The sequence below is a fragment of the Triticum dicoccoides genome, chromosome 3B (genome assembly GCF_002162155.2).
Source record: "Triticum dicoccoides isolate Atlit2015 ecotype Zavitan chromosome 3B, WEW_v2.0, whole genome shotgun sequence".
NCBI lineage: Eukaryota > Viridiplantae > Streptophyta > Magnoliopsida > Poales > Poaceae > Triticum > Triticum dicoccoides.
In genome coordinates, this window is record NC_041385.1 from 400,606,531 (window position 1) to 400,614,923 (window position 8,393).

An 8,393-nucleotide genomic window follows, 5' to 3' on the forward strand; every position below is an offset into this window, starting at 1 on the left:
GGGAGTAATATATACAACTTTTTTTTGTAGGGGAGTATATACTTGTTCTTTAGTGACGGAGAATATACTCCTAGTTCTTTTACATGGGTATATGTTGGTCTTATGTGAGAGTCTAGTCTCTGCAATGAGTTATAAGAAAAGTTAGATGAAAGTATACAATAAAAGAGTATGTGAAAAGTTAGATGAACAACATGTGTAATACATTTTGTAATGTGGTCGTATGTCTCCGCAGAAAAATACAGCACTTGTTGAAGTGGGACATGTATGTTCCTTTCCAAAATAGAAAATTCTAGCAGCAATTTCATATTGAGACAATACTGAACATATAAAGAAGATGGCAGCAAGGTGCCGTTCTTGATCCTTCAACCAAAGGTTTCAACATAGTGATTAAACTAGAAACCAGAGGTACTGTTCCTTTTTGTTGGGTATATACTACTTTCCCAAAGAAGAAATAGCAGCTGAAATCACTATTTGTGAATCCATTTGATCATATGTCCACTAACAAAAATAATTAAAGAAATATGTTGATCTGTTTACGGCTGACTGGGCGCCGCTAGCGGTAGGATCAACAGAGTGTGCTGAAGATCGACGATGGGATGCTACGCCATTCACCCCCACAAGCCACATGAATCAATTCTTCCACGTGAGACATCCAGCCTCCATCCAGCAAGGACATCCACAAAGCACCAGAAAATTCTCTCATCCACAAAAATTAACTAGTCAGCAAACAATTAGATCCTGAACGGGGCGCACGCTCCTCTTCAGATCTAGAAGAAAGCAAGACAATTTTGGTTAATGGATTGGAACATGCTACAGATCTAGAACAGGGAATCAACACGCACAGAACGTCCAAGAGAAATCACTGACCTTTGACTAAAATAAACCTCGGATCCGGCTGGTCTCGCGCTCTCTGATCCGTTGGCCAATGGAAGCTGCAATTTGGATCGGTCGCTGGGGAGTGATAGCGGTGGCCGCCGCGGTTCCGCGCTGAAGTGTATCCAGGGGCCGGCTGCTGCAGTTCAGGATGTGTGAAGCCGAGGGAAGGATTAGATGCGAGAGGGCCCGAAAAATCGGTGTGTTTGCTAATTTATATAGTCATGCCTCGGGTTTGACAATTGTGAACCGAACACGTCGCTAATCAAGGACATTCATGAAAAAAAAGATAATTAATGATAGAGGAAGGAGGGAGTATGTACTTCTAGGAGTACTAACCCATTTTCCTATATATATATATATATATATATATATATATATATATATATATATATATGAAATGATACATTTTTAAATAGAAAATGTATATATCACAAATCATATTAAAAACAATGACTTTAGCGCGAACAAATATATATTCTAAAGTAAAAATGTGTATGTCGCATATCATATTAAAAACAACGAGTATAGTGCCAACAAATATGACATAAGTAAACACCGATTACAAGTCTCCCGTAGCTATGTGCCGAAACAAATTTATAAGTACAATTCTTTATTACAACCAAATAAATTATCAACTCTATTTAAGGAATTGTTCCACTTATTCAAACAGTCTCTGCTATATCATCATCATGCCATGTTCCTGCATAGAAAGATCATAATATATATCAAAATTTTCGTAAACAATAAACTAAAGAACAAAACTACATTAAAAAAACATGTACACATACTTAGGATTCACATGACAGTTGTTCTTGAAATGACCTTTTGTCCTGCATAAACCGCATAGGCGTGGAGGAGGTTTCTCATTGAAACCTTTAGGTCTACCGTTTTTAGTCACGCCAGGTTTCTTACCACGGCCTTTGTTATTCTGCCCTTTCGGTGCTCCTTTCGTAGTGACTTTCTGTTGAACACCAACAAAAACATGATCTCGATCCGGCATAAAAGCATCGTCATGCGCAACCCTATGTTGTCTCACATATTATTCCTCCTCAACGTCCTTGTTTGCTATTACATCCTCGAGAGCAGCCTTCAGTTTGTCAAATAGAAATGGTTTATGACATGACACATGAGATGCTTCCGTAGACAAAATAGTCAACTCACTGTACTTAGTTCTCTCGTCAGTACCTGCCCATCCCCATGCAAAGAGATCGCTAATGCGCTTCACGGGCAGTCCACCTCTAGCATTCTTGGTGAATCTTCACAGCACTAAGCACTTAGGTAAGTCCTTCACGTTCAACCTGGCCAAGACATAAAGAACATGCTTGCATGGGAGACCTTTACGTTTCATACTATCACAATTGCACTTCACTGTTTCTTCTGAGTTAGTAGGTGTATAGTCCACTTTGAATCTCAGTTGCCTGTTATTTTTGCATGCCACTATAAATCTCTGACTGATGGCTCCACTGAGTCTATCTATGATCTTAAGATCCGCTGCTTTCTTCATTTCTTTCTGCAAGAGGTAAAAGTTCACAACTGTGAAGTCAGAGGCAGCGGCTTTCTCAATGCATTTGAAGTCGTCGAGTACTGCTACCGGGAGTGTTTGTGTGGCCATGCAGTCGTCGTACGACTCATTTTCACAGAGCCGAACAATGCAGTTCTCATAATGCACAACCATATCAACAATTGTAATCCGAGAGTCAAGATGCATATGAAGGCAAGAGTTCAGACTCTCGCTCCTCTGGTTACTCCGCATACCAAGGAAGAACCCACCGGTGAGATATGACGCAACTCAAAGCCTTTTCTTCCTGTACATCCTACGCAACCATGTTTCAGTTTTTTCCGACTCCCATTTAGCTTTAAATGCTGCCCATCTTGCCTCAAACTCATCATGTGAAGTAGCATAGTAAATAAGAGACCTGAACTCCTTAAGGGACTTGTGGTGGAGGTGTTTCTGCATGTTCTTCTCTATATGCCACAAACAAAGTCGATGCCAGACGTCAGTAAGGACCTTCCTGATGGCCCTTATCATGGCTGCGTCACCGTCAGTAATTACAGACCTCGACTTCTTCTGACAGTGAGCTCTCAAGAAGGTTTGCAACACCCAAACATATGTATCCTCGGTCTCATCTGACACAACAACACAGCCAAACATAGTGGTGCAATGATGATTGTTTAAACCAACAAAAGGTATGAATGGCATTTCGTACCTATTCATCTTATAAGTGCTGTCAAAGACGATTACATCTCTGAAGTCAAGGTAATCCCGATGTGACTGAGAATCACACCAGAACAGGTTCTTCAGCTTGCCTTGTGCGTCAACAGTATGGTCAAAGAAAAAGTCTGGATCCCTTACCTTTCTGGTCATCATGATCCCGGTCGCTGTGTCTGCATCACCCTTTGCTAGCAACTTCATTTTTCCCTATAGCACATGTTATAAAGCTTCCTCCTCCCGAAACCAGCTCTTGCATATGATCCATACCTGCTAAAGATGTTGTCATAAATCATATGTTTTCTGAGCCCAGCACCTGCCATTGCTAAGATCTCGAGCTTCTGGTATTCCTTTATCTGATTATGAGACTGGAGATATGTAACTTCATCCGGTCTAGCAAGAATGTGACTATGATCATCGCTGAAACTGCTGACATACCAAATGGAGCGCTCTCTATCAAGCTTCACAGTTAGATGGGCATCACAATAACACCGAGTCTTCGCTCTCAGCCTACGCTTCCTACCTTCCATGGTACAAAGCTTGGCCTGCCGTTTCCCAGCCCTCAAACAGAGAAACCTCCTTAAGCGCTTAGGTGCGCTGACACCCTTCGCGTATTTCAAGTTGTCCTTCCTAATGCTGAATCCACGCTTTTTCGCATAGTCGTTATAGAAATCATATGCCTCCTCATCCGACCTGAACGTCGTGGACATCACCATCCAATGCCTGTCCAGTGACTCTTGCTAGTATTCATCGTACGCATCGTCAAAATTGCACTCATCACCATTGGCATCGTCATCATTTTCGCACGGCCCACCAACCTTTTCCTGAAAAAAATACAAACAACCTTACATGTCAGTAACTTGTTGTATGAGGACTATCATATATATTCACTTTGCACTACTTATTTTGGTCGAGCTGTTATTATAAGATGCATCAATATCGTTTTCGTCACTTGCATCATCAAAAAAATTCCACTCATAGTACCCTTCCACATCCATCTGCCCAATTTTTAAATATGATATATAAGATTTGAAGCATTTTTCATGTCACTTTAAACGAACCTGCATAATTTAAACTTACATGGCTACTGCTTTCGGCATATGAATCATCTACATCCGTATCCTCATTGTCATCATCCCCTCCTACGTGTGCAAAGTCAAACAAGTACGTATTAGTGTCATCGCGGATGCTGTATTTTTTTGATAAAGGACGATTTTATTAATTCAAAATGTAGCATCAAGTGGATACAAAACATTATGGGTAACACCCAGCCTCTGCATAACTAGGATGCACACAGCAAATCCGAAAGTCCGACCAAAAAAATCATCAAATAAAAACCGACAAAACGACAATAGTAGAGTCCTATAGACCGACACTATGCCTATGTCGAAGGAGGTGGTGGGTCGATCCGAAGGTTATGCTGCCACCCATGCCTGGAAAAAATCTCCATAACCACCTGCTCCAATCGCGTACACACCGTCTTGAACAGCGGTTGGTACTCCGGTCGTTGTAGAATAGACCACGTACGTAGCGAGTGCATACACCGGAAAATAACCTGCAAAGAAGAAGCATTTTTTTCATTGAAAATCAAATCATTTTTACATAGCCAAAGCGACCAAATTAAGGCATACGCTCCCACCCTTATTAGCGTTTTGAAACTATTTGGAATACCGTCCAACCAATGACCAAAAATATTGACAACACTTGTGTGCGGATGCAAATTTGACGTTGTTTGGATGCTTGTATTTAATATGCTAGATAACATGCAGACCACTTACATTGTCACTATAAGACTCATCCAAACTTATATAATTATCCCCGTCATGTTCGCCTTCATCCAATGACAATGATCCCTCCTCGCTACCGCCATCATCACCATCATATCCGATTTCCGCCTCCATCTATACACGTTTATATATAATCAAAGATCCATAAAAACAACATGTAACATTGTCGCAACAAAATTCGTTGCCATTCAAATCACTATGCTAGCGGCTCGCCTACCTCGTTGCCTTCGTCAGACATGACAATAGTGTTGAGATTAGCGGGAGGCTTGAGGGCGAGCAGCACGACGAGCAAACAACGGCGGCGGCGTCTTTCCGACCTAGGCGGTTGTCGCCGGCGAGTCACGCAGAACGCGTCGGTATTACTACGTGCTGCCAGCGACATTTTTTTTCTGTCGGCCAGGTATTGCCGGAGACGGCGGCGGCGGCGGCTGAGGCGACCGGATGATAGGGTTCACCCGATCGGGCGTTTTTTTCCCACTCAAACCACACGGGCGTACGCAGCGGGCGGGCGGGCGGGCATACACCGGACGGAGGCATGGACGGGCGGGCGTATGCGATAGGGCCGTACGGCGACGCGGGCGCGCGTACGGCGGACGGGTATTTTACTACGGCCTGTGAAATGACCGCCCTACCCCTTATACGTTTTGGGGGAGGGGGTTGTACCGAAGCGCACCTCTTATTTTAATGGTCTAGCTTGCATCTGTATCCTCATAAATATAATGTGTTTATTCTTTTCATCGATTAGATATCATAAAGTCAAGGCGACATATTCAGATTTTGGTGTACATCGGATACTCATCACACACATGAGAGTTGCGAACTATGGGAATGCTCATGTAGATCGTGGGGAGCGAGGTAGGTAAATTATTTTTTTATCTATTTGAAGAAACATATCTCTACCTATAGAATGCCATCCACTCTACTATAGAATGCTTTCATACGCTGACAACAAAATGTTAGTTTTTTTGCCAAAAAAAAGTTAGATTTTGGCCGGCTGTCATCGGCAAACACACCGTATTAGTTCCAACTTTTTGTACATGTTATTTTGTACCATTGCCAACTGACATGTTTTTGCTCTCTAGAAGGTAATGAAGTGTCCATTATACATGGTATTTTAGGAACTTTTAGAGTTGTGGCAAAAATAGCAAAGATCCATTTGCTATTGCAAAGGATTTTATTCTGTCACAGCAGATAAGTATAGAGTTAAGGTAAGATTATTATACTTTTCCTTAAAGGTTTTTTGGTTCCTACAGTATATGTTGTTTCTTACTTAATGATTTTCTCTATCTACACAATTCCAGAAGTACATTATACATTGATGTCATACAAATGGACACACTGTTTTGTACTATTATTTCCCCCCGTCAACTTCAGTTGACAATTATACAAATAATATTTCATTGTGGAGTCACTTGGTTCTCCTGGAGACCAAGACAAAATTCTACACGAAGGACCAAGAATAAAATATACCTGCCCATATCTTTGGTATATGTTTGTATTTCTGGACCACTCATTGTCAATTTTGGATATTTAATTTGCGATCCATCATATACTTGCTTTATTTGTTTTGTCTGACCGTGGATAGGAAAGCAGAATAACAAACAAAATATTGTAACACCAACAGGCTACTCAGTTCTATGTGCTTCAATAGAGAGATCCATTTAGTATATATCTAAGGGCCCGTTTGTTTGCAAAGTATTTTTGAAGTATTCTAGGAATACCGTGGTTTCTAAAAAAAAACTATGGTATTTTATACTTTGAAGTTATTGGATGAAAGTAGTACTGAAGTTTAAGAAGATGTGGTATTTCAGATTCCGTGGTAATTTTGAAGTATTAGGAAAACAACCCTGAACTTCTTTATTTTTAGCCGAGCATAAAGAAAAACGTTGCCTCTATCTTTCACGGCTAGCTGTCTTCTTCATCTCATCGCCTCTTCTCCGACCAATGACGCGTCTCCACAGCCATGTAGAAACCAAGCTATGCTTGGTGAAGGAAAGGAGTGTACGAGCCTTATGGTTTGATTTCTTCTACAAATTTCGAGTTATTTATCCAAAGCCACCACATTTGAGGCTAGGGTAACATCTTAGTACCATATTTCAGAGGCCAACACATTAGATAAGGTTAAGATGAAAATTGTTAAAATCATGAAAAAGGCATAAGTATTAGCATTGCTGTAGGGTTTTAGTCCCGCAGAAGGTTTCCCTGTCGTTGTTGGGTACTTGTTACTTTGTTGGATTGTAATGCGACATGGCACTTTGAGTTTATTCGTGATGCTACTTGTCGGTTGTTTAAAGGATACTAGACATGGCACTTTAAAATTCTTTCTTCTACGGGCTCATTTGATTCACAGTGAACATGTCCATTGTTTAAGCGTGATATGTGATAATTTTTTGCAATGTATTACTGCTGTCATGACTATTGTCATAAATTTAATCTAACATAAAAAATAATCTATGTTAAAAATCTAAAAAAGAAAAAAGAAAACCCCCTCAGCCGCCGGGCCCACACAAGCATTACTAGAACCGCCCCGATCAAGCCAATTGGCGAAAGGGACGGCCTTTCGGCCGCGGGACGACACAACGGCGGCGAGCAACGGGGCAGTCAGGGGCGGGTAAGGAAGTAAGCTTACAAAGGGGACGTCGACCTAGGTATATAAACCGGTGGTTGCCTCTCTCGACGGGCGAGGTGGGACTAAAACTATGCGGCGTGCACCGCGCAATGCCCCATCCCGCCCCCAGATGTCCTTAATAGGCCAGCCCACGCCGCAGATGTGTGTCGTTACTAGGCTGACAGACGAACGGCGGCAGCGCCCCCCACGCCCTCGCCCTGGCTCCTTTACTGGGCCGACCCACACAATGCCGCCCCACTGGCCCGCTCCGTCGCGACTCCCGCTTATGACCGACGGCGGTTCACCAGTTTAGTCCCACCTCGGCAGTTGAGGGACGCACCGACCGACTTAAATAGCCGCGTCGCCGTCCCCTCATAAGCTCACTTGATCGCCCGCTGTTCCCTGCCCTGTTGTTCCCCGCGGCGCCGCTGGCCCCTCCCGTTAGCGCTGACCGAGGACGGCGTGGGCTTTTAAAAAAAATCACCGCTGCGAACAACGCTGTTATTTTGATCATATATGTTGTGCTAGTTAGACTGATAATAATGACAACAATAATACAAACTGTCACAGATTAACATAGCAACAATAATAGTTTCACACAGACGAGGCAATTTGGTGCTCGGGCTCAGCTGGACCTGATATCTTAAACGTTGGCTGGCGTGTTGGGATCTGGTAAAGTGTGGCAGATGTGTTAGAGCTGGTTCGTTGGAAAAGAGGTATACGGAGGCTATTGGTGCGCTATGTGGGGCCGGTCGTAGGCGCATGGGGTTGGTCCGTCACGGAGGAGAGCTGAGCCTTAGGCACAGAACGTTGCTCGCCGAATTGAGCCGTCCAGTGCACAACGTGCAAGCGCACACGTGTGGTGGTTGGGGGTCCCTTGCAAAATTAAATTTTGGGTGGTAGATCCACGAGT

General features: G+C 42.9%; 1 long non-coding RNA gene across 1 annotated transcript; it reads right to left on the bottom strand.

The window, feature by feature from the left end:
• Window positions 1-280: 280 nt before the first annotated feature.
• Window positions 281-1,097, bottom strand: LOC119281312. The gene is made up of 2 exons (XR_005138373.1): window positions 868-1,097; window positions 281-767 (listed from the first exon to the last, which is right to left on the bottom strand). It is a non-coding gene; the product is annotated as an uncharacterized LOC119281312 (long non-coding RNA).
• Window positions 1,098-8,393: the final 7,296 nt, after the last annotated feature.